General features: G+C 49.4%; 1 pseudogene; it reads right to left on the bottom strand.

Moving 5' to 3' along the window:
- LOC147119035 (uncharacterized) overlaps nucleotides 1-10,061 on the bottom strand; it is a 67,302-nt pseudogene extending 57,241 nt beyond the window's left edge.
- Between the last annotated feature and the right edge of the window lie 17,758 nt (nucleotides 10,062-27,819).

The raw sequence follows: 27,819 nt of genomic DNA, 5'->3' as shown, positions 1-27,819 counted from the left end.
CCACCTACAACTATGATATCTTATACCGGCCCGGGAAACTTAATGAGCCCCCAGACGCCCTATCCCGTGGGACATGTGCCAACGCACAAGTCGATAGGCTACGGACCCTCCACAATGATCTCTGCCACCCGGGGGTCACCAGGTTCTTCCATTTTATTAAAGCTCGCAACCTGCCTTACTCCATCGAGGAGGTCAGGACCATGACCAGGAACTGCCAGGTCTGCGCCGAATGCAAACCGCATTTTTATAGGCCAGACAGGGCACACCTGATTAAAGCCACCCGCCCCTTCGAACGTCTCAGCGTCGATTTCAAGGGGCCCCTTCCCTCCTCTGACCGCAACACGTACTTCCTCAATATTATTGACGAGCACTCCCGTTTCCCCTTCGCCATCCCCTGCCCGGACATGACCAGTGCCACAGTCATCAGGTGCCTCAACGACCTGTTCGCCATATTTGGCTTCCCCAATTACATCCACAGCGACAGGGTCTCGTCGTTCATGAGCGACGAGCTGCGCCAGTACCTGCTCGAGAAGGGCATAGCCACGCGCAGGACTACCAGCTACAACCCCCGGGGTAACGGACAGGTAGAGAGGGAGAACACAACGGTGTGGAAGACCGCCATGCTCGCCCTAAAATCCAAGGGCCTCCCAATCTCCCGCTGGCAAGATGTCCTCCCCGATGCGCTCCACTCCATACGATCACTGCTCTGTACTGCCACAAACGCCACCCCTCACGAGAAGATGTTCGTCTTCCCCAGGAAATCCACCTCGGGGACATCACTACCGCCATGGCTGACGTCTCCAGGACCCGTCCTGCTCAGGAAACATGTGAGGAGCCATAAGACGGACCCCCTGGTCGAAAAGGTTCACCTCCTCCACGCCAACCCACAGTACGCCTACGTGGCGTATCCTGATGGGCGGGAGGACACAGTCTCAATTCGAGACCTCGCACCCTCAGGTACCACCCGAAACACCACCGATCACCATCCACTACCTCCACCCACCACCACTACCCATGATGCACCACCGGGGTGTCTACCACGAACTGACAACATGCCGGTGCCATCCCTACCCCGAGAGGACGACACGCCAGTGCTCCGTCCCACGCGAGAAGCGGCCGTGGGCAAAGAACCGCCGCAACCGGCACCACGAAGATCATTACGGCAGACAAGACCCCCGGAGAGACTTTCGTATACGAACTTTTGAAACACTTCACCCCGCCGGACTCTTTTTTAAACGAGGGGTAAATGTGATAAACCACTGCTAGCTCTGTACATGTCTGTGTGGTAAACCACTGTTAACTCTGTACAGGTCCGGGCATGTCTCCGCCCCTGGCTCCACCCCTAAGCTCGGGTATAACGGTGACTCGCCACCCTTCCCCCGGGAGCTCTTAGGATGGATCCACTAGCAGAGGCATGCTCCAGTTCTTAGTCAATAAAAGCCTACTTCGTATAAGTTCAACTCGTAGTCTTTGGTGTTGTTGATAGTGCATCACAGCGTATGGTCCTTTTCAGATAAAAGCCGTTTCTGGGTTCCTTCACTTTGAAGCCCACACACAAACTTGTCCCTTAAGGTATCTGCCAGTCCTGCTCCAAACTGGCAGTGTTTCGATAGTTTGCGCAGTTCTGTTAAATAATCAGCATTGCTTTCATCCTTATGCTGGTTCCGTTTGTGAAACTTGAATCTTTCTGCTATCAGCAGCGGTGTGGGGTTTAAATGTTCCTGTAGTATCGTTACTATGTCTATAAAACTCTTTTCCATTGGCTTCGTTGAGGTTACTAGATTTCGTAATAAACCATACGTCTTTGCACCCATTAAATTTAACAATACCGACGCTTTCTTGTCATCTGACACCTCATTTGCCTTGCAGTACACTTCTATTCGTTCGACATATGCAGTCCAATCTTCGACTTCATTGTCAAATGCGGTGATACTGCCACTCTTCGGCATTTTGGGTGTGGTTTAAAATGGCGTCTTCCAATGGCTTAAAATGACATCTCCCTCGCTTTCCTTCCTCCCCCGCTGCTGCCAATGCCGCTCCCGGCGGTTCTCGTGGCAATGGCGGCGCCCTGTAGGTTTCGCACGCTTCGCCTGTGCTGCTGCAAACGCCGCTCTCGGCAGTCCTCGTGGCAATGGCGGCGCCTCGCGGGTTCCTGTGCTTCTCTCACTCCCTCTCTTCGATGCTGCTCGGCCCCTGAACACCGGCTGCACCCTGTGCGCTCTGCCCTCTCTCTCTCTCCCCCGTCGATGCTGCTCGGCCCATTGCTGTGCCGCTCGGTCGGGCTCTAGCCCGCCGCTGTCCAGGAAGGGTCTGCGCACTACCTGTTGCCAGCCCGTTTCGCTGGACAACCTCGACCGGAAAGCCAAGCCTGGCTCTCGACAGCCTCCCCCGCAATTCTCGAGTCTCTGCTGGATGACTGGGCGGTTGCCCGTGGTCGACGCCCGAGTCTCTGGCCTTGACCTCCAATCCACTGATCTCCAGGAACAAATCCCTGGGAGGTGATGCAGAGTTGCAGGTAGGTTCGAACTTCCCTTGTCGCCAATGTTGTGTCCGTGTATAATAAGACACAGACTGCAGGAGAAACGGTAGAACAGGTGTTTACTAAACGTGGCTCACACTGGAACTGCCTGTACAGATTACTATACAGGTGTGGTCACTGCCGGTACTACAGTATACATGAGCTGTAAAAAGTAGTTCCCCCCTTAAAGGTATATACATTACACATCTCAGTTTTGAAAGTGCAGCCCCTTATTCTTAGATTATGCCCCCTAGTTCTAGTCTCACCCATCAGTGGAAACATCCTCACTGCATCCACCCGATCAAGCCCCCTCACAATCTTATATGTTTCGATAAGATCGCCTCTCATTCTTCTGAACTCCAATGAGTAGAGTCCCAACCTACTCAACCTTTTCTCATACGTCAACCCCCTCATCTCCGGAATCAACCGAGTGAACCTTCTCTGAACCGCCTCAAGAGCAAGTATATCTTTTCTTAAATATGGAAACCAAAACTGCACGCAGTATTCCAGGTGTGGCCTCACCAATACCCTGTATAACTGCAGCAAGACTTCCCTGTTTTTATACTCCATCCCCCTTGCAATAAAAGCCAAGATTCCATTGGCCTTCCTGATCACCTGCTGCACCTGCATACTAACCTTTTTGTGTTTCATGCACCAGGACCCCCAGATCCCTTTGTACTGTAGCACTTTGCATTTTCTCTCCATTTGGATAATAACTTGCTCTTTGATTTTTTCTGCCAAAGTGCATAACCTCACACTTTCCAGCATTATATTGCATCTGCCAAATCTCTGCCCACTCACTTAGCCTGTCTATGTCCTTTTGCAGGTTTTTTATGTCATCCTCACTCATTGCTTTCCCTCCCATTTTTGTATCATCGGCAAACTTGGATATGTTGCACTCGGTCCCTTCCTCCAAATCGTTAATATAGATTGTAAAGAGTTGGGGTCCCAGCACTGACCCCTGCGGAACACCACTAGTTACTGATTGCCAGCCCGAGAATGAACCATTTATCCCAACTCTTTGTTTTCTGTTAGATAGCCAATCTTCCACCCATGCCAGTATATTACCCCCAATCCCGAGATTTCTTATCTTGATCAGTAATCTTTCGTGTGGAACCTTGTCAAATGCCTTTTGGAAGTCCAAATACACGACATCCACTGGTTCCCCTTTATCCACCCTGTATGTTACATCCTCAAAGAATTCGAGCAAATTTGTCAAACATGACTTCCCCTTCATAAAACCATGCTGACTCTGTCCTATTAAATTATGTTTATCCAAATGCTCTGTTACTGTTTCCTTAAAAATGGACACCAACATTTTGCCAACCACAGATGTTAGGCTAACTGGTCTATAGTTTCCAGCTTTTTGTTTACTTCCTTTCTTAAATAAGGGTGTTACATTAGCAGTTTTCCAATCTGCCGGGACCTTTCCTGAGTCCAGGGAGTTCTGGAAAATAATCACCAATGCATCCACAATCCCTACCGCCACTTCTCTCAAGACCCTAGGATGTAGGCCATCAGGTCCTGGGGATTTATCCGCCTTAAGTCCCATTATTTTACTGAGTACCATCTCCTCAGTGATTTTAATCGTCTTTAGTTCCTCCCCCCCCCCCCATTGCCCCCTGTTTGTCCAGTGTTGGGATATTTTTAGTGTCCTCTACTGTAAAGACTGATACAAAATATTTGTTCAGCGTCTTTGCCATCTCCATGTTCCCCACCACTAGTTTCCCGGTCCCATCCTCTAAGGGACCAATGTTCACTTTAGCCACCCTTTTTCTTTTTATATGGCTGTAGAAGCTCTTGCTATCTGTTTTTATATTTTTTGCTAGTTTACTTTCATAATCTATCTTCCCTTTCTTAATTAATCTTTTAGTTATTGTTTGCTGGCTTTAAATGCTTCCCAATCTTCTGTCCTCCCACTAGATTTGGCGACTTTATATGCCCTTGTTTTCAGTCGGATACTATCCTTTATTACTTTACTAAGCCACGAATGGCTGTCTTTTCTTTTACTCCCCTTTTTCCTCAGTGGAATATGTTTATCTTGAAAGATGTGAAATATCTCCTTGAATGTAGACCAGTGCTCTTGTACCATCTTACACTTTAATCTGTTTTCCCAGTTCACTTTAGTCAATTCTACTCTCATACCTTCATAGTCTCCTTTATTTAAGCTCAGTATGCTGGTTTGAGATCCAACTCTCTCACCCTCAAACTGAATTTGGAATTCAACCATATTATGGTCACTCATTCCAAGGGGATCCTTTACTAGGACATTTTTTTATTAATCCTGTCTCATTACACAGGACCAGATCTAAGATTGCCTGCCCCCTGGTTGGTTCAGTTACATACTGCTCAAGGAACCTGTCCCTAATACACTCTATGAACTCTTCCTCAATGCTGCCATGCCCAATTTGATTAGTCCAGTCAATATGAAAGTTGAAATCCCCCATGATTATAGCTGTTCCCTTATTACAAGCCCCAACTATTTCCTGATTTATACTCCGACCAACAGAGTTGCAACTGTTAGGAGGCCTATAGACTACGCCCACTAGTGACTTTTTCCCCTTATTCCTTATCTCCACCCAAACTGTTTCACTATCCTGATCCTTTGACCCAATATCATTTCTGACTATTGCAGTGATTCCATCCTTGATTAACATAGCAACCCCACCTCCCTTTCCTTCCTGTCTGTCCTTCCTAATTGTCAAATACCCTTGTATGTTTAGTTCCCATTCATGATTATCTTGCAGCCATGTTTCCGTAATGGCCACCAGATCATACCCATGTGTAGTTATTTGCACCGTCAACTCGTCAATTTTGTTACGAATGCTGCATGCATTCAGATAAAGAACTTTCAAATATGTTTTCTGACAATTTATTCCTGCTTTTACCCCTTTTACTACTTTACCTTTATCATTATACATTCTGTCCCTTCCTGTCCCGTTCTGGTTTTTAATTCCCCCACTGCTACCATGCTCTATTGCCTTCTCCGCTGTCATTTTTATTTTTCGCTCTCTTAAAACCTCCCCCCCACTAATTAGTTTAAAGCCCTCTCTACAGCCCTAGTTATTCGATTCACCAGGATTCTAGTCCCAGCACTGGCCAAGTGAAGTCCATCCCAACAGAACAGCTCTCGCCTGTCCCAATACTGATGCTAGTGTCCCAGGAAGCAAAACCCATTTCTCCCACACCAGTCTTTGAGCCATGCATTTAACTCTCTAATTTTATTTACCCTAGCCAAATTTGCACGTGGCTCAGGTAGTAATCCAGAGATTATTACACTTGTGGTTCTGCTTTTTAATTTGGCCCATAGCTGCTCAAACTCCCTCAGCAGAACCTCCTTCCTTGTCCTATCTATGTCGTTGGTACCAACATGGACCACGACAACTGGATCCTCCCCCTCCCACTCCAAGTTTCTCTCCAGCTCAGAGGAGATGTCCTTAACCCTGGCACCGGGCAGGCAACACAGCCTTCGGGACTCTCGCTCTCGGCTGCAAAGAACTCTATCTATCCCCCTAACGATACTATCCCCTACCACTACAACATTTCTTTTATCTCCACCCACTTGAATGGCCCCCCGCTCCACGGTGCTGTGGCCGGGTTGCTCATCCTCCCCGCAGTCCCCGTTCCCATCCTCACAGGGAGTAAGAGCCTCAAACCTGTTGGACAAGAGCAAGGGCTGCAGCTCCTCCAACACTACCTCCTGGATCCCCGTACCTGCCTCACTTCTAGTCACACCATCCTGACCCTGGCCACGGACTGCATCTGAATTAATTAATCTAATTGGTGTGACTACCTCCTGATACACAGAGTCCAGGTAACTCTCCCCCTCCCTGATGTGTCTCAGTGTTTGAAGCTCGGACTCCAGCTCTTCAACACGGAGCCGGAATTCCTCGAGCAGCCAACACTTACTGCAAATGTGATCACCGTGAGCATCAATGGTGTCCACCAGCTCTCACATATTGCAGCAGCAACACATCACCTGATCTCCCATTCTATGTAATTAATTAAATTTATTAATATTATTCTTAAATACCCTCTGCCCCGATTCTAGATGATGAATATCGCACCTTAGAAACTATAAACCACAGAGTTTAAGCTTAAAAAAGAGAGAAATACTCACCAACCAATCACTTACCCGCTTTCTGGTGACGTCACACTTGGATTACTTTTTACCTCTCTCCTTCCCTCTGAGTTCCAAGATTGGAGATTGGTCGGCCTTACCGGGGTCTCGGGAGCCTTTATACAGCCGCTCAGCCTGCAATTCCTGCTGATTCTCGCACTGAGGCCTTACCGGGGTCTCTGGAGCCTTTATACAGCCGCTCAGCCCGCGATTCCCGCCGATTCTTGCACTGAGGCCTTACCGGGGTCTCTGGAGCCTTTATACAGCCGCTCAGCCCGCGATTCCCGCCGATTCTCGCACTGAGGCCTTACCTGGGTCTCGGGAGCCTTTATACAGCCGCTTAGCCCGCGATTCCCGCCGATTCTCGCACTGAGGCCTTACCTGGGTCTTGGGAGCCTTTATACAGCCGCTCAGCCCGCGATTCCCGCCAATTCTCGCACTGAGGCCTTACCTAGGTCTCAGGAGCCTTTATACAGCCGCTCAGCCCGCGATTCCTGCTGATTCTCGCACTGAGGCCTTACCTGTGTCTCGGGTGCCTTTATACAGACGCTCAGCCCGTGATTCCCGCCGATTCTTGCACTGAGGCCTTACCTGGGTCTCGGGAGCCTTTATACAGCCGCTCAGCCCGCGATTCCTGCCAATCCTCGCACTGAGGCCTTACCTGGGTCTCGGGAGCCTTTATACAGCAGCTCAGCCCGCGATTCCTGCCGATTCTCGCACTGAGGCCTTACCTCGGTCTCGGGAGCCTTTATACAGCCGCTCAGCCCACGATTCCCGCTGATCCTCGCACTCTGCTCTAAGGAAAACAACCCCAGTCTGTCCAGTCTCTCTTCATAGCTGAAGCGCTGCAGCCCAGGTAACATCCTGGTGAATCTCCTCTGCACCCTCTCTAATGCAATCACATCCTTCCTATAGTGTGACGATCAGAACTGCACACAGTATTCCAGCTGTGGTCTAACTAGCGTTTTGCACAGCTCCATCATAACCTCCCTGCTCTTATATTCTATGCCTCGGCTAATGAAGGCAAGTATCGCATATGCCTTCTTAACCACCTTATCTACCTGTCCTGCTGCCTTCAGGGATCTATGTACATGCATACCAAGGTCCCTCTGATCCTCTGTCCTTCCTAGGGTCCTACCATTCATTGTGTATTCCCTTGCCTTGTTAGTCCTCCCAAAATGCATCACCTCACACTTTTCAGGGTTAACTTCCATTTACCACTGTTCTGCCCATCTGACCAACCCATCTATATCGTCCTGTAGCCTGAGGCTTCCCTCCTCACAATTTACCACTCCACCAATTTTCGTGTCATCTGCAAACTTACTGACCATACCTCCTACATTCATATCTAAGTCATTAATGTACACTACAAACAGCAAGGGACCCAGAACCGATCCCTGCGGTACACCACTGGACACAGGCTTCCAGTCACAAAAACAACCTTCGACCATCACCCTCTGCCTCCTGCCACTAAGCCAATTTCAGATCCAATGTGCCAAATTGCCCTGGATCCCATGGGCTCTTGCCTTCTTGACCAGTCTCCCATGCAGGACTTTGTCAAAAGCCTTACTGAAGTCCATGTAGACTACATCAACTGCACTACCCTCATCCACACACCTAGTCACCCCCTCGAAAAATTCAATCAAATTGGTTAGACATGATCTCCCCCTGACAAAGCCATGCTGACTATCCTTGATTAATCCTTGCCTCTCCAAGTGGAGACTAATTCTGTCCCTCAGAATTGTTTCCAATAATTTCCCTACCACTGATGTTAGACTCACTGGCCTGTAATTCCCTGGTTTATCCCTACTACCCTTCCTGAATAATGGTACTACGTTAGCTGTCCTCCAGTCCTCTGGCACCTCCCCTGTCGCCAGAGAGGTTCTGAAAATTTGTGTCAGAGCCCCTGCAATCTCCTCCCTTGCCTCACAGAGCAACCTGGGATACATCTCGTCTGGGCCTGGGGATTTAACCACTTTTAAGCCCTCTAAAACCGCTAGTACCTCCTCCCTCTCAATGCTAATTTGTTCAAGTAAATCACAATCCCCCTGCCTGATTTCTATGCCTACATCATCCTTCTCCATAGTGAACACAGATGCAAAATATTCATTTAAAACCTCACCTACATCTTCTGGCTCTACACACAGATTGCCACTTTGGTCCCTAATGGGCCCGACTCTTTCCCTGGTTATCCTCTTGCCATTAATATACTTATAAAACACCTTGGGATTTTCCTTTATTTTGCCCACCAGTGTTTTTTCATGCCCCCTCTTCGCTCTCCTAATTTCTTTTTTAAGTGCCCCCCTGCACTTTCTATACTCCTCTAGGGCTTCCACTGTTTTTAGTCCTTTGTATCTGCCAAAAGCCTCCCTTTTTTTCCTAATCCATTCTTGTATATCCCTTGACATCCAGGGTTCCCTGGACTTGCTGGTCCCACCCTTGACCTTTACAGGAACATGTTGGCATTGTACTCTCTCTATTTCCTTTCTGAATGACCCCCACTGCTCCGATGTGGATTTTCCGACAAGTAGATGATCCCAGTCCACTTTGGCCAGATCCTGCCTTATCATATTAAAATCGGCCTTCCCCCAATTTAGAACCTTTATTTCCGGTCCATCTTTGTCCTTTTCCATGACTACCTTAAATCTCACTGAATTATGGTCACTTGTCACCAAATGGTCTCCTACTGACACTTCTGTGTAGTAGTGAGCTCCAGCCAGGTGATGCTAAACGCTCAGGTGAGAAGACAAAAATCTACAAAAATGCATTGAAAACAAAGCTGATTTATTTGACACATATCCAGAATATTAAACTCCAGCCCAGTTATAGGGTTATTAACTTCAGCAGAAACAAAACCCAACTGTCAGAATGAACAAGGTTCAGTCCTGGATGTGATTAACAGCAGCAACAACAGCAGAATCCAACCCCTGCAGTCACTTGTGAACTGGCTGGTGTCTCAGCAGGTTGGATGACCGATTGAATCCCTCCCCGCACATGGAGCAGGTGAACGGCCTCTCCCCAGTGTGAACTGGCTGGTGTCTCAGCAGGGTGGATGAACGAGTGAATCCCTTCCCACACACAGAGCAGGTGAACGGCGTCTCCCCAGTGTGAACTGGCTGGTGTATCAGCAGGGTGGATGAACGAGTGAATCCCTTCCCACACACAGAGCAGGTGAACGGCCAATCCCCAGTGTGAGTACGTTGGTGTTGCATCAGTTTCCTTTTGCTTTTAAAGCTCTTCTCACAGTCAGAACATTTAAAAGGTCTCTTATCAGAGTGAACAAGCTGGTGTTGCCGCAGGGTGGACGACTGAGTGAATCTCTTCCCACACACGGAGCAGGTGAACGGCCGCTCCCCGGTGTGACTGTGTCGATGAGTTTCCAGCTGGGATGGGTAATTGAATCCCTTCCCACAGTCCCCACATTTCCACGGTTTCTCCATGGTGCGGGTGTCCTTGTGTCTCTGCAGGTTGGACAATCGGTTGAAGCCTCGTCCACACACAGAACACATGTATAGTTTCTCCCCGCTGTGAATGGTACGATGATTTTTCAGGCTGTGTTAAAGTTCTTCCCACAGTCAGTGCACTGGAACACTCTCACTCGGTGTGTGTGTCTCGGTGCTTTTCCAGTCACACTGATGTTTGAAATCTTTTCCCACAGACAGAACAGAGAAAAAGGCCAATGATATTCATGTCCTGATGAATCAAGTGACTCTGTCAGATCGTGTTGTGATGGGGCAAGTTATTGACTTGGATAGAAAACTGGTTGGCAGACAGAAAGCAAAGAGTTGGAATAAACGGGTCTTTTTCCAAGTGGTAGGCAGTGACTAGTGGGGTACTACAGGGATCAGTCCTTGGACCCCAGCTATTCACAATATATATTAATGATCTAGATGAGGGAACTAGATGTAATATCTCCAAGTTTGCAGACGACACAAAGCTGGGTGGGCATGTGTGTGGTGAGGAGGATGCCGAGAAACTCCAGGATGATTTGGATAGGTTGGGTGATTGGGCAGGTGCATGGCAGATGCAATATAACGTGGATAAATGCGAGGTTATCCACTTTGGTGGCAAAAACAGGAAGGCAAATTATTATCTGAATGGCAATAGATTAGGAGAAGGGAAAGTGCAACGAGACCTGGGTGTCCTTGTGCACCAGTCGCTGAAGGTAAGCATGCAGATGCAGCAGGCGGTTAAGAAGGCAAATGGTATGTTGGCCTTCGTAGCGAGAGGGTTCAAGTACAGGAACAAGGATGTCTTGCTGCAGTTGTACAGGGCCTTGGTGAGACCACATCTTGAGTATTGTGTGCAGTTTTGGTCACCTTATCTGAGGAAGGATGTTCTTGCCATGGAGGGAGTGCAGCGAAGATTCACCAGGCTGATACCTGGGATGGCAGGAATGACAAGCATACAAAATTATTACTTGGGTTGATAGGGTGGATGCTGGGAGAATGTTTCCCTTGGCTGGGGAATCTAGAACCAGGGGCCACAGCCTCAGGATAAAGGCTCCACTAATTGCCTTCAAACAGCCGCCTAACCTCAAACAGACCATCGTTCGCAGCAAATTACCCAGCTTTCAGGAGAACAGCGACCACAACACCACACAACCCTGCCACAGCAACCTCTGCAAGACATGCCAGATCATCAACACAGATACCATCATCACAGGTGAGGACACCACTCACCAGGTACATGGTACATACTCATGTGACTCAGCCAACGTTGTCGACCTCATACGTTGCAGGAAAGGATGCCCCGGAGCATGGTACATCGGCGAGACCATGCAGACACTGCGGCAACGGATGAACGGACACCGCGCAACAATCGCCAGGCAGGAGTGTTCCCTCCCAGTCGGGGAACACTTCAGCAGTCAAGGACATTCAGCCTCCGATCTTCGGGTAAGCATTCTCCAAGGCAGCCTTCGAGACACACGACAACGCAAAATCGTCGAGCAGAAACTGATAGCCAAGTTCCGCATCCATGAGGGCGGCCTCAACCGGGATCTTGGGTTCATGTCACGCTACATGTAACCCCACCTGACGTAGGGTCATCCAGACTCGAGTCGTCGTTGGCTTGTTCTCTCCACACAGATGCGGCCGGACCTGCTGTGATTTCCAGCAAAAAAAATGTTTCTTGTCTGTTTTTTTGTTTTTCATACAGACCCCAGCATCTGCAACATTTGACCCCTTGTGACCCCACCTCATTGTTCTTTGTAATGTTTTCCTGACTGACCTGTTTGGACACCATTTACACCTTTGATTGCTGTGATTATCTCTCTGCCGAGGTGTGATAAATGGCAGTTAGAAAGATTACCTGTAAACATCTGACATTATTCTCTGACTATATAAGCTGTGTTTTTATGCATCTCTCCACTTCACCTGACGAAGGAGCAGCGCTCCGAAAGCTTGTGATTTCAAATAAAGCTGTTGGACTATAACCTGGTGTTGTGTGATTTCTTACATTTGTCCACCCCAGTCCAACATCGGCATCTACACACCATGGTTTTGTGAAGGGGAAGTCATGTTTGAGAAATTTGCTCGAATTCTTTGAGGACGTAACAAACAGGGTGGATAAGGGGGAACCAGTGGATGTGGTGTATTTGGACTTCCAAAAGGCATTTGACAAGGTGCTGCACAAAAGATTACTGCACAAGATAAAAAATCACGGGATTGGGGGTAATATACTGGCATGGGTGGAAGATTGGCTATCTAACAGAAAACAGAGAGTTGGGATAAATGGTTCATTCTCGGGTTAGCAATCAGTAACTAGTGGTGTTCTGCAGGGGTCAGTGCTGGGACCCCTACTCTTTACAATCTATATTAACGATTTGGAGGAGGGGACCAAGTGCAATATATCCAAGTTTGCCGATGATACAAAGATGGGAGGGAAAGCAGTGAGTGAGGAGGACATAAAAAACCTGCAAAAGGACATAGACAAGCTAAGTGAGTGGGCAGAAATTTGGCAGATGGAATATAATTTTGGGAAGTGTGAGGTTATGCACTTCGGCAGAAAAAATCAAAGAGCAAGTTACTATCTAAATGGAGAGAAACTGCAAAGTGCTACAGTACAAACGGATCTTGGGGTCCTGGTGCATGAAACACAGAAGGTTAGTATGCAGGTACAGCAGGTGATCAGGAAGGCCAATGGAATCTTGGCTTTTTTTGTAAGGGGAATGGAGTATAAAAGCAGGGAAGTCTTGCTTCAGTTATACAGCCTGCGCACTCGGATCCTGCTGGACGGAGTCGGCACGGGGCATTCTGGGAAAGGCCTTGGAGTCGGTTACAGAGTCGCGATCGGTGACACAAAGTGAGTTTTCTCCGCTCTGATTGGGTGGAGAATCGCGCGGGGTGGGAGGGAGGGGTGGATCGGGAGAGAATAAAGAGAAATAGAAAAATCTGAGAGTCCGCAAGGCCCCGGACCGAGCGGCGTCAGTTGGACGGTGTGGTAAACCACTGTTATCGTTCACTATCGTTACACTATGGTTATCACTGTTTATATCGTTACACTATGGTTATCATTGTTTACACTGTTGTATCACTACACAAGGTTACCTCTTGCCACGCTGTTATACCTGGGCTGACCTCAGCTGACTCCGCCCATGGCTCTGCCTGCTTGCCCAGGTATAAAGGTGATCGACTGGCTGGTATTCCTCCTTGTTGGAACCGATCACACATGAGGGTGGGCTCTGTTATTTAGCCAATAAAAACCGATAGTTACAATCTTAACTCGTCGCTTTTCATGGAATGAATTGATAGGTATATCAATTTTATTGGCTAAATTTTGAAATGTATGGACCGGAGCAGCCAACCGACCAGCCAAACGGCCAGCTACAACAGCCCCAGCAGCCGACTTGGCTGCGAGCCCTCCGACCGCCGTACCTGGATCTAAATCCAGAGGCTGCGAATTCAGCCCTCGACTTCGATCACTGGCTGAGCTGTTTTGAATCCTACCTGGCAGCCTCCGGCGTGCCCTCGGAAGCTAAACTAAGAGTTCTGACCGCCCAAGTGAGCCCTAAAGTATTTGCACTCATCCGGGACATTGCTAGATACGAGGAGGCCCTCGACCTGCTAAAAGAGCAGTACCGGAGCCCAGTAAACTCAATGTACGCCAGGCATCTCCTAAGATCCCGCTCGCAACAGCCAGGAGAGTCGGTTGATGATTTCTTACGGGCGCTACAAATACTCGGCAGGGACTGTGACTTTAAAGCCGTAACAGCTGCAGAACATACCGATGGAAATATCCGCGATGCCTTCGTGAAAGGCCTTCGGTCAGACTACTCACGGCAAAGACTGCTGGAATCAAAGGACCTCGACCTGAACACAGCTGCAGCCCTCGCTCGCTCTCTGGAAGTGGCCCATCGGGACCTCGAGGTGTACTCCAGGTACAGTGCTGCGCGACCCTGGGACTCGGGCCCAACTCCGGCCGCAATACCCCTCGCACCGCTGCCCCTGGGACCTACCACAGCGTCGGTGTCCCAGAATCGATCGGGACCACCACCCCCGGGACCGGCTGCGGCAGCGGAGCCCCGCGATCGGGCCGCCTGCTGCTTCTTCTGTGGCCAGGCGAAATACCCGAGGGCGCGCTGCCCTGCAAGGAACGCGACCTGCTCCGACTGCCAAAAGAAAGGCCACTTCGCGAAGGCCTGCAGGGGGAAAGCCACTGACGCCAGCAGTGCCTCATGCGAGTTGTGGGGCGGCCATCTTTAATCAAGGCAACAGATGCCAGCATCGCCTCGTGTGAGTCGTGGGGGTGGCCATCTTTGATCAAGGCCACCGACGCCAGCAGTGCCTCATGTGAGTTGTGGGGGCGGCCATCTTCTCCGCCATTTTGTTCAACTTCGTGGGCGCCACCATTTTGTTCACCGCACTCGACCGCCACCTTGTCTCCAGACCCGACCACCGCCCCGCCCGCAGACTACAGCAGCTCACTCAGCCATACACTGGCCTCCGTCACGCTTGACCAAGCCCTCCCGCATCATCTGTCCAAGTCCATGATGGACATCGGAGTAAACGGCCACGCCACGACCTGCCTGTTCGACAGCGGAAGCACGGAGAGTTTTATTCACCCAGACACGGTGAGCTACTACTCCCTCACTGTCCGGCCAACGCGCCAGCGGATCTCGATGGCGTCGAAGTCACATTCAACTGACGCCAGCAGCTACTGTGTGGTGACCCTGTCGGTTAGGGGCACGGAATATAAAAACTTTAAACTTCTCGTCCTGCCCCAGCTCTGCGCTGCCGTCCTACTAGGGCTGGATTTCCAATGCCACCTCCAAAGTGTCACCCTGGCATACGGTGGACCCCTCCGCCCACTCACAGTCTACAACCAGCAGGTTTAAAACCGCCCGCCGCATACCACCTGCGGCCTCTCCACTCTCAAAGTCCCGCCCCCCTCCTTGTTCGCTAACCTCACCCGCGACTGTAAACCCGTCGCTACCAAGAGCAGGCAGTACAGCGCCGGGGACAGAGCTTTTATTAGCTCCGAGGTGCAGCGACCCCTGAAGGAGGGCATCATCGAGAGGAGCAACAGCCCCTGGCGTGCCCAGGTCGTAGTCGTTAAGACCAGTGATAAGCACCGCCTAGTCATCGACTACAGCCAAACCATAAACCGGTACACCCAGCTGGACGCATACCCCCTTCCCCGCATATCTGATATGGTCAATCAGATTGCACAGTACCGGGTATTCTCTACCATCGACCTTAAGTCTGCCTATCACCAACTCCCTATCCGCCCTGAGGACCGCCAGTATACCGCCTTCGAGGCGAATGGCCGCCTCTACCACTTCCTTAGGGTTCCCTTCGGCGTCACCAACGGGGTTTCGGTCTTCCAAAGGGAGATGGACCGGATGGTTGACCAGAACGCGCTGCATGCCACATTCCCTTATCTAGATAACGTCACCATCTGCGGCCACGACCAGCAGGACCATGATGTTAATCTGGAGAAATTCCTCCGTACGGCCCAACGGCTGAACCTCACCTACAATAAGGAGAAATGTGTGTTTAACACCCTGCGCCTTGCCATCCTTGGCTGCGTAGTAGAGAATGGAGTCATCGGCCCCGACCCCGAAAGAATGCGCCCCCTCATGGAGCTTCCCCTTCCCCTCTGTCAAAAGGCACTGAAGAGAACCCTGGGGCTCTTCGCTTACTATGCCCAATGGGTGCCCAATTATGCGGACAAAGCCAGACTCCTCATGAAGTCCACCTCCTTCCCCCTGACAGCAGAAGCATGCGCAGCCTTCTCCCTCATAAAAGGAGACATTGCTAAGGCCACAATGCACGCGGTGGATGAGTCTATCCCTTTCCAAGTGGAGAGCGATGCATCCGACTTCGCCCTAGCTGCATCCCTTAACCAGGCGGGGAGACCTGTGGCCTTCTTCTCAAGGACCCTCCAGGGCCCTGAGATCCGACACTCTTCTGTCGAGAAGGAGGCCCAGGCGATCGTGGAGGCAGTACGACGCTGGAGGCATTACCTGGCAGGCAAACGATTTACCCTCCTCACCGACCAGCGTTCGGTCGCTTTTATGTTTAATAACAAGCTGAGGGGCAAAATCAAGAACGACAAGATCTTGAGGTGGAGAATTGAGCTCTCCACCTACGATTATGATATCTTGTACCGGCCTGGTAAACTGAACGAACCCCCAGATGCTCTATCACGAAGTACATGCGCCAACGCGCAAGTTGATAGACTGCAGACCCTCCACAACGACCTCTGCCACCCCGGGGTCACCAGACTTTACCACTTCATTAAGGCCCGCAACCTGCCCTACTCCATCGAGGAGGTCAGGACCATGACCAGGAACTGCCAAAGCTGTGCCGAATGCAAACCGCATTTCTATAGGCCGGACAGAGCAAGCCTGATCAAGGCCACCCGCCCCTTCGAGCGCTTAAGCATCGATTTTAAGGGGCCCCTCCCGTCCTCTGACCGTAATGTGTACTTCCTCAACATTATTGATGAGTACTCCCATTTCCCCTTTGCCTTCCCCTGCCCAGACATGACCAGTACCACGGTCATCAAATGCCTGAACGACCTCTTCGCCTTGTTCGGGTTCCCGAACTATATACATAGCGACCGGGGCTCATCCTTCATGAGCGAGGAACTTCGCCAGTTCCTACTAGCGTGAGGTATTGCTGCAAGCAGGACCACCAGCTACAACCCCCGAGGGAATGGCCAGGTAGAAAGAGAGAACGCGACAGTCTGGAAGGCCGTTCTCTTAGCCTTAAAGTCTAAGGGCCTCCCAACCTCTCGCTGGCAGGAAGTCCTCCCGGCAGCGCTGCATTCCATCCGGTCACTGCTTTGCACTGCCATTAACGCCACCCCCCCATGAGCAAATGTTTGTTTTCCCCAGGAAGTCGACTACGGGAACTTCGCTACCAACATGGCTGAATTCTCCGGGGCCCGTCCTGCTGCGGAAGCATGTGAGGACCCATAAAATGGACCCCCTGGTTGAGAGGGTGGACCTCCTGCACGCCAACCCCCAGTACGCCTATGTGGCATACCCAGACGGGCGGGAAGACACAGTCTCCTTGCGAGACCTCGCACCCTCGGGCACCCCTGAGACACCACCATTACCCCCCACCACTCGCCCAAATCCAGCCCCGGTAGACAGCATGCTGGAACCCCATGAGCCTTCGCCGACCACGCAGACACCAGCCTTAACTTCGAATACTGCACCTCCGCCGCCGCTGCTGCGCCGATCAGAAAGGCTTACGAGGCCTTCGGATAGACTGACATACCCGAACTGGTAGTACACTTCACCCCGCCGGACTCAAATTTAAACAAGGGGTGAATGTGGTAAACCACTGTTATCGTTCACTATCGTTACACTATGGTTATCACTGTTTATATCGTTACACTATGGTTATCACTGTTTACACTGTTGTATCACTACACAAGGTTACCTCTTGCCACGCTGTTATACCTGGGCTGACCTCAGCTGACTCCGCCCATGGCTCCGCCTGCTTGCCCAGGTATAAAGGTGATCGACTGGCTGGTATTCCTCCTTGTTGGAACCGATCACCCACGAGGGTGGGCTCTGTTATTTAGCCAATAAAAACCTATAGTTACAATCTTAACTCGTCGCTTTTCATGGAAATAATTGATAGGTATATCAGACGGTCACGTGATCTCCTCGGGGACACGTGACCCGGGCCCGCGGCCTGATTGACGGGAGCTTCCGACCAAAATGGAGCGAGCGGGGCGGGGCTGGAGAAGTGAGCCGGCGGCAGGTCCTCCAACCAATCGGGGAGCCCGAGGGGCGGGACTAGCGCTGGCTGATTCTCTGATCCGCAGGGCAGCGAGTTTCTCCAGTCCCTTGTTCAGGGCCCGGGGCCAGGGGAGGCTGTGGGCTTTTATTCCCCTTATTGGACACAAGGCTCTTTGTCTCACAACACACTGGCTCAGGTTTTAATAGGGACTTTTTAAATTCATCAATAAAAGCAGATAAACCCCGTGCTTCTGTGGCACAAACTTTCTAATATTTTATAGAATCATAGAATGGTTACAGCACAGAAGGAGGCCATTCGGCCCATCGAGCCCGTGCCGGCTCCCTGCAAGGCCACTTCAGCTAGTCCCACTCCCCGCCCTTTCCCCGTAACCCTACAAATGTCTTTTCTTCAGGTACTTATCCAATTCCCTTTTGAAAGCCATGATTGAATCTGCCTCCACCACTCTTTCAGGCAGTGCATTCCAGATCCTAACCACTTGCTGCATAAAAAGTTTTTCCTCATGTCGCCTTTGGTTCTTCTGCCAATCACCTTAAATCTGTGTCCTCTGGTTCTCGACCCTTCCGCCAATGGGAACAGTTTCTCTCTACTCTGTTCAGACCCTTCATGATTTTGAACTCTATCAAATCTCCTCCCAACCTTCTCTGCTCTAAGGAGAACAACCCCAGCTTCTCCAGTCTATCCACATAACTGAAGTCTCTCATCCCTGGAACCGTTCTTGTAAATCTTTTCTGCACCCTCTCTAAGGCCTTCACATCCTTCATAAAGTGCAGTGCCCAGAATTGGACACAATACTCCAGTTGAGGCCGAACCAGGTAGTGCAGGGGTCCCCTGTGGCCATCCCCCTCTCAAACAGATATACCAATTTGGATATTGTTGAGGGAAATGGCTTATCAGGGGAAGGCAGCTGCAGCCAACTTCCTGGCACCGTGGGTGGTTCTGCTGCACAGGACGGGAGGAAAAAGAGCAGGAGAGCTATAGTGATAGGGGATTCTATTGTAAGGGGAATAGATAGGCATTTCTGTGGCCGCAAACGAGACTCCAGGATGGTATGTCGCCTCCCTGGTGCAAGGGTCAAGGATGTCTCAGAGCGGCTGCAGAGCATTCTGGAGGGGGAGGGTGAACAGCCAGCTGTCGTGGTGCATATAGGTACCAAAGATATAGGTAAAAACCGGGATGAGGTCCTAAAAGCTGAATATATGGAGTTAGGAGGTAAATTAAAAAATAGGACCTCAAAGGTAGCAATCTCAGGATTGCTACCAGTGCCACGTGCTAGTCAGAGTAGAAATAGAAAGATATTTCAGATGAATACGTGGCTAGAGGAATGGTGCAACAGGGAGGGGTTGAAATTCCTGGGACATTGGAATCGGTTCTGGGGGAGGTGGGACCAGTACAAACTGGACGATTTGCACCTGGGCAGGACCGGGACCGATGTCCTAGGGGAGTGTTTGCTAATGCTTTTGGGGAGGGTTTAATCTAAAATGGCAGGGTGTTGTGAGCCTGTGCAGGGAGACAGAGGAAAGGGAAACAAGGATAGAAGCAAAAGACAGGAATGAGAAAAGCAAAAGTGGCAGTCAGAGAAATCAAGGGTTTAAATCAAACATAGCCACAGTAAATAATAATTCTAAACGGTCTAAGAGTGTTAAAAAAACAAGCCAGAAGGCTTTGTGTCTTAATGCGAGGAGCATTCGTAATAAGGTGGATGAATTAGCTGCGCAAATAGATGTAAACGGATATGATATGATTGGGACTACGGAAACATGGCTCCAGGGTGACCAAGGCTGGGAACTCAACATCCAGGGGTATTCAATATTCAGGAAAGACAGGCAAAAAGGAAAGGGAGGTGGGGTAGCATAGCTGGTTAAAGTGAGATTAACACAAGGAAGGATATTAGCTCTGATGATGTGGAATCTGTATGGGTAGAACTGAGAAATACCAAGGGGCAGAAAATGTTCATGAGAGTTGTTTACAGACCCCAAACAATGCTGAGGTTGGGGATGGCATTAAACAGGAAATTAGAGACACGTGCAATAAGGGCACAGCAGTTATCATGGGTGACTTTAATCTACATATAGATTGGGCTAACCAAATTAGTAACAATACAGTGGAGGAGGAATTCCTGGAGTGTATACGGGATGGTTTCCTGGACCAATATGTCGAGGAACCAACTAGAGATCAGGCCATCTTAGACTGGGTATTATGTAATGAGAAAGGATTAATTAGCAATCTTGTTGTGCGAGGCCCCTTGGGGCGGAGCGATCATAATATGATAGAATTCTTCATTAAGATGGAGAGTGAAGTATTTGACTCAGAGACTAGGGTCCTGAATTTAAATAAAGGAAACTACGATGGTATGAGGTGCAAGTTGGGTAGGATGGATTGGGGAATGTTACTTAAAGGGTTGATGGTGGATAGGCAATGGCAAACATTTAAAGATCGCATGGATGACCTACAGAATTTGTTCATCCCTGTTTGGCATAAAAATAAAACAAAAAAGGTGACTCAACCATGGCTAACAAGGGAAATTAGGGATAGCATAAGATCCAAGGAGAGGACATATAAATTGGACAGAAAAAACAGTAAACCTGAGCAATGGGAGCAGTTTAAAATTCAGCAAAGAAGGACAAAGGGATTAATTAAGAGGGGGGAAATAGAGGATGAGAGTAAGCTTGTAGGGAACATAAAAACTGACTGTAAAAGCTTCTATAGATATGTGAAGAGAAAAAGATTGGTGAAGTCAAGCATAGGTCCCTTGCAGTCAGAATCAGGGGAATTCATAATGGGGAACAAAGAAATGGCAGACCAATTAAATACATACTTTGGTTCTGTCTTCACAAAGGAGGACACAAAAACCCTCCCAGAGATGTCGGGAACATATGGTCTAATGAGAAGGAGGAACTGAATGAAATCAATATTTGTAGGAAAATGGTGTTAGGGAAATTGATGGGATTGAAGGCCAATAAATCCCCAGGGCCTGATAATCTACATCCTAGGATACTTAAGGAAGTGGCCCTAGAAATAGTAGATGCATTGCTAGTGACAGGATCGGACAAAGTCAACATGGATTTACAATAGATAAATCGTGCTTGACTAATCTACTGGAATTTTTTGAGGATGTAACTGGTAGAATAGATAAGGGAGAACCAGTGGATGTGGTGTATTTGGACTTTCAGAAGGCTTTCAATAAGGTCCCGCATAAGAGATTAGCGTATAAAGTTAAAGCACATGGGATTGAGGGTAAGGTGCTGACTTGGATAGAGAACTGGTTGGCAGACAGGAAGCAAAGAGTTGGAATAAACTGGTCTTTCTCCGAGTGGCAGGCAGTGACTAATGGGGTACCACAGGGATCGGTGCTAGGACCCCAGCTATTCACAATATATATTAATGATCTAGATGAGGGAACTAGGGGCTGAAAATTCAGTAGGGTTAGTGCAATGATAGCCGTTTCTGAAATTCACTTCGGCGCTGCCATCGGCGTTAGCCGGTTGCGCTGCGCCGGCACCAATGATGTCATCGGTGTGCGCAGCGTCCCGGTTGCCGTGGCAACGCGCCCGAACGCCGAAATTCAGTTGCGGCCGCCTCGCCCGTGGCAGCCGCAACTAAGACTCTGGCAACCGAGTCTTACACAAGTTAGCGCCGGCGCATTAAGGTCGCGCGGCGGCCGGCCGCTTTCCCGCCGGCCGCCTGCCCGCACCTCCCTCCCCGGACTCCTCCACCCCCCCCCCCCGTGGAACAGATGCATCTGGCCTGCAAGCCCGGCACTTGTCCGAGGTGCCGGGCTCATTTTTGAAAAAATCAAACGGCCAGCGATCGGGTGAAGGCAGCGCCTCCTTAACGGGAGGAGGAGGCCTGCACTTCCCCAGCCTGCCGCACCGCATCGGGTGCCGCAGCGCCGGATTAGCGCCGCAATGTGGCACTCAGCGCCCATTGGGAGGCACTCACGCCCGCCAGTAGCGCCGGCAGCTGTCTGGGCGCGGCGCTACTGAATTTTTGGCGCGCGCAAGGGAATTAGCGCCGGCGCTAAATTTCCGGCGCTAAAGCCCTGGCGCGGCGTCAACTCAATTTCTAGGCCTAGATGTAATATCTCCAAGTTTGCAGATGACACAAAGCTGGGTGGGCGTGTGTGCTGTGAGGAGGATGCAGAGAAACTCCAGTATGATTTGGACAGGTTGGGTGATTGGGCAGATGCATGACAGATGCAGTATAATGTGGATAAATGCGAGGTTATCCACTTTGGTGGCAAAAACAGGAAGGCAGATTATTATCTGAACAGCAATAGATTGGGAGAAGGAGAAGTGCAACGAGACCTGGGTGTCCTTGTGCACCAATCGCTGAAGGTAAGCATGCAGGTGCAACATGTGGTTAAGAAGGCAAATGATATGTTGGCCTTCATAGCGAGAGGATTCGAGTACAGGAGCAAGGATGTCTTGCTACAGTTGTACAGGGCTTTGGTGAGACCACATCTTGAGTATTGTGTGCAGTTTTGGTCGCCTTATCAGAGGAAGGATGTTCTTGCCATGGAGGGAGTGCAGTGAAGATTCACCAGACTGATACTTGGGATAGCAGGAATGGCGTATGAGGAGAGATTGGCTCGATTGGTCTTATACTCACTGGAGTTTAGAAGATTGAGAGGGGATCTCATCGAAACCTATAAAATTGTGTCAGGCCTGGACAGACTAGATGCAGGAAGGATGTTTCTGTTGGCCGGGGAGTCCAGAACCAGGGGTCATAGTCTAAGGATAAGGGGTAAGCCATTTAGGACTGAAATGAGGAGGAATTTCTTCACCCAGAGAGTGGTGAACCTGTGGAATTCTCTGCCACAGAGGGCGGTGGAGGCCAGTTCATTAAATATATTCAAGAAAGAGTTGGATATATTTCTTAAAACTAAAGGGATCAAGGGATATGGGGAGAAGGCAGGGACAGGGTACTGAATTTGGATGATCAGCCATGATCTCATTGAATGGCGGAGCAGGCTCGAAGGGCCGAATGGCCTACTCCTGCTCCTATCTTCTATGTTTCTATATTTGCTAGAGTTTAGAAGAATGAGAGGGGATCTCATTGAAACTTATAAAATTCTAACAGGACTAGACAGACTAGATGCAGGAAGGATGTTCCTGATGGCGGGGGCGTCCAGAACCAGGGGTCACAGTCTAAGGATAAGGGGTAAGCCATTTTGGGCAGGGATGAGGAGGAATTTCTTCACCCAGAGAGTGGTGAACCTTGGAATTCTCTACCACAGAAGGCAGTACAGGCCAGTTCATTAAATATATTCAAGAAGGAGTTAGATATATTTCTTAAAGCTAAAGGGATCAAGGGATATGGGGAGAAAGCAGGGACAGGGTACGGAATTTGGATGATCAGCCATGATCTCATTAAATGGCAGAGTAGGCTCGAGGGGCTGAATGGCCTACTCCTGCTCCTATCTTCTATGTTTCTATGTAGATGGTACAATTTTAAATAGAGTGCAGGAACAGAGAGACCTGGGGGTGTATGTACAGACATCTTTGAAGTTAGCAGGACAAGGTGAGAAGGCTGTTAAAAGAGTGTATGGGATCCTTGGCTTTATTAATAGAGGGATAGAGGGCAAAAGCAAGGAAGTTACGCTAAACCTTTATAGAATATTTGTTAGGCCTCAGCTGGAGTATTGTGTACAATTCTGGGCACCACTCTTTAGGAAGGATGTGAAGGCCTTTGACAGGGTGCAGGAGAGATTTACCGGAACAGTAGCTTTACAGACGCTCCCTGACCAGTCACCATTTCATAGAATGTTACAGCACAGGAGGAGACCATTCGGCCCATCGTGCTGATCCCAGCTCTTTGAAAGAGCTCTCCAATTAATCCCATTCCCTGCTCTTTTCCCATAGCCCTGTAATGTTTTTCCCATCAAGTATTTATCCAATTCTCTTTCGAATGTTACTATTGAATCTGCCTCCAGCACCCTTTCAGGCAGTGCATTCCCGATCACAACAACTCGCTGAGGAAAAAAAATGTTTCCTCAATCGCCTCTGATCCTTTAACCTGTGTTCTCTGGTTACTGACCCATCTGCCACTTGAAGCAGTTTCTCCTTATTTACTCTATTAAAACCATTCATGATTTTGAACACCTCTATCAAATCTCCTCTTAACCTTCTCTGCTCCAAGGAGAACAACCCCAGCTTCTCCAGTCTCCCCACGTAACTGTAATCCCTCATCCCTGGAACCATTCTAGTAAATCTCTTCTGCACCCTCTCCAAAGCCTTCACGTCCTTCCTAAAGTGTGGGGCCCAGAATTGGACACAATACTCCAGCTGAGGCCGAACTAGTGTTTTATATTGGTTTAGCATAAACCTCCTGGCTTTTGTACACAATGCCTCTATTTATAAAGCCCAGGGTCCCAATTGCTTTATTATCTGCTTTGTTAACTTCAAAGATTTGTGCACAAACACCCCCAGGTCTCTCTGTTCTTGCACCCCCTATAAAATTGTCCATTTAGTGTGTACGGTCTCTCCTCATTCTTCCCACCAAAATGTATCACCTCACACTTTACTGTGTTGAATATCATGTGCCGTGTGTCCGCCCATCCACCAGCCTGTCTATGTCCTCTTGAAATTTATTACTATTTTCCTCACTGTTTACTACAGTTCCAAGTTTCGTGTCATCTGCAAATTTGAAAATTGTGCCCTCTACCCACAAGTCCAAGTCATTAATGTCTATCAAAAAGCAGTGGTCCTACTACTGAACCCTGGGGGTAATATAGTAACATGGATAGAGGATTGGTTAATGGACAGAAAACAGAGAGTAGGGATAAAGGGATCTTTTACAGGTTGGCAGGCTGTAACTAGTGGGGTGCCACAAGGATCAGTGTTGGGGCCTCAGCTATTTACAATCTATATTAATGACCTAGATGAAGGGACCGAGTGTAATGTATCAGTTTGCTGATGATACAAAGCTAGGTGGGACAGTAAGCTGTGAGGAGAACACAAAGGGCTCGATTTTGCCAGGCTCGAGGAGGTGGGATTGGAGGCATGTGAAGTGGTAAAATCGCAAAACATGGCGCGCAGGCCCGATTCCACCTCCATCCCACCTCCGAGCAATTTTCCCAAATGCGTGTTTTCTGACCCCGTTTCCATCCCGCCGGCGGGATAGGCCCTTAAGGCCCTTAACAACCACTTAATTGCCTCTATAATCCCATTTTGAGAGGCCTTTCTGATTTTACCACTTTTCCCACGTCCTGCACATCTCCTCTGGAACATGCCAGTGAAACCTGGCGGCGTCACAAGTAGACTGCTTACTAACAACTCCAACTCCACCATTAAAAAGGAGTTTTCATCAATCATCATTTGCAGGTGGCAGAACTTTGTTGTCTCAGGTCTGGGGGAACTTTTAGCAGGAATACCCATTGTTGTGGAAGTTTGGAGCCTGACACCCATCTCCAGTGTGACCTTCTGGAAAACCCCTCTCGCCACCTTGACTGAGCGCTTCCTCAACTCAGGCATATACCAGAAGCATGGGAACAATTTATTTCCTTTCCTCCTGGACATCAGATTCGGACGAAGACCAGCCGTGGCAGCAGCAGAACCATGAACAACAACACCACCAACAGCAGCAGCAACAACAGGAGCGCCAAGCTGCTGCACAGGCCAGAAGGTGCCAGCGCACGACGACATTGCTGCCTGGGATGCAAGGGACGCACTCATTTGGCCAGATTTGCTTAGCCTGCATAATCAAACACTTTTGCCTCGCACCTTCTTATCAGATGATCGACAATGGCCAAGAACCTATGGATTCCTATCACTCTGACCACCATACTGACAATTGCAAGTTGCCCTAAGCCCTCAATGTGGAAGTCCCATTAGCGAAATGACACACGCCACAACTGCAAGTCTGCCGTCAGAATTTTTTATGACAATAAGCAACAGATGGCTTTTCAAAATTAAACACATTACACCCAAGTGACTACCCTTGTGACTACTTGTGCATTATCTTCCTCTTATGTGTGCTCCTACGTGGTGCTTCCCCTGTGCTTCAACAGATGTGGAGGCCCCTTGCTCACTTTCTTGCTGCTCCTGTCTCGACACCTTTGGCGGGCATCCTCTGGGGTTGTGAACCTGTGAGGGCTCACCAACAGTCTGCTGCTCCTGCGGCTGTGCAGGGATTGAGACGCCAATCTCAGTTGGGTGGGGACTCTGGTGGGGCTCTGACCGAGGGCTCTGCAGTGGCATGTTCGTGTGAGCGCTTAGAGAGGAGCCCCCCGCTTCCTCCTGGACAGTGGGGACAGGGCTCTCGATGGTCGTGTGGGGGAGTAAAGGAAAGAGTTAGAGATGTGAGGTAAAGGTTGCATGCATATTGAATTGTGCAGATGATCATAAGTCAATCTGTTAGAGCATCAGAATCATTATCAGTGACTCATGCAATGTCAATGAGAGAGATGCCAAACTATTCTGTCACCAGCTTGCTGTGATACGCCCACCTGTCTGTCCCCCACTTGGGAATCCTCCTCGATCCCGGTAATTTCCAGGGCCGCCTCCTCCGAGGTGGTGAGCTGGGCTACAGAGGGTGGCCCTCCTCCTGTCCTCGCTCTTTCCCTCTTATTGTGGGCTCTCTTTTCCTGCAATGAGGGACAAAAGTGGAGTTTGAGTGAGAATGAAGGAGTGTAGAGAATCCATAGCATAGATGCTTAGAAGGAGACAAAGGGCCCTCCCTGTGTGTTGTAAGTTGTCATTGCATCACAGTGATAGAGAGTGTGAGGGCTGCATGGTCAAATAGTTAAGTGAACGTGACCATACAGAGAGAGGGAATGGGTAAGGGTGCAGGGATGTAAGTGTCAAGTGGAATGTGGAGGAAGAGGTTGGCAAAGCAGAGTGCTGGTGAGGAGAGGCGATGGGGATCAGATTGAGGGTGATGGGAAAGTCATACTCACTTTTCCTGTGTGGAGAAGGTCATGAAACCTCTTCCTGCACTGCAGCCAGGTTCTGCGGCTCATTGATATGGTGTTGACCTCCTGGGCCACTTGCAGCCACACAGCTTTAGTCTGCTGGGGTGGCTTTTTTCTCTCTGATGAAGGGAACAGCACCTCCTTATTAGATCTTGTTCCCTGCACCAGAGCTTGGAGGGAGGGCTCATCAAAGCGAGGTGCACACTTTTGCTTGCTGGTGGACATGGTCGGTAAATGAAGTCATTCATATAATGTCCAAAGTGTTTCCAGTCTCCAGAAGAAGCAACGCTGCTTGCAGGCCTTAAATCCAACAGCATTGATGATGTCATCGGAGGTGACTTTCTGGATGGAAAGACTAATTGGGCCAGGGGTTCCCACACGCTGGAAATCAATTGCCTAATTAGGGGAAAATCACAATTTTTCAACACTTCGCTTCGGAGTCGGGGTCCTGACACGAATCCCTCCTGACACGTTCCAGCCCGCCCACACTGGCAAAATCGAGCCCAAAGAGGCTGCAAAGTGATATAGATAGACTAAGTGAGTGGGCAGTAAGGTGGCAGATGGAGTATAATGTAGGGAAATGTGAGGTTATTCACTTTGGTAGGAAGAATAGAAAAACAGAATATTTTTAAATGGTGAGAAACTTTCAAATGTTGGTGTTCAGAGAGATTTGGATGCCCTTGTGCAAGAAACACAGAAAGCTAGCGTGCAGGTACAGCAAGCAATAAGGAAGGCAAATGGTATGTTGGCCTTTATTGCAAAGGGGTTGGAGTATAAGGGTAAGGAAGTCTTGCTACAATTGTACAGGGCCTTGGGGAGACCACACCTGGAGTACTGTGCACAGTTCTGGTCTCCTTATCTAAGGAAGGATATACTTGCCTTGGAGGCGGTGCAACGAAGGTTCACTAGATTGATTCCTGGGATGAGAGGGCTGTCCTATGATGAGAGATTGTGTAGAATGGGCCGATACTCTCTGGAGTTTAGAAGAATGAGAGGTGATCTCATTGAAACATACAAGATTCTGAAGGGGATTGACAGGGTAGATGCT

The sequence above is a fragment of the Somniosus microcephalus genome, chromosome 4 (assembly GCF_052327205.1).
Source record: "Somniosus microcephalus isolate GS21.2 chromosome 4, FLI_Smic_1.0, whole genome shotgun sequence".
NCBI lineage: Eukaryota > Metazoa > Chordata > Chondrichthyes > Squaliformes > Somniosidae > Somniosus > Somniosus microcephalus.
The sequence above is the reverse complement of the archived record's forward strand: the minus strand, read 5'-3'. Positions and strand labels throughout refer to the sequence as shown.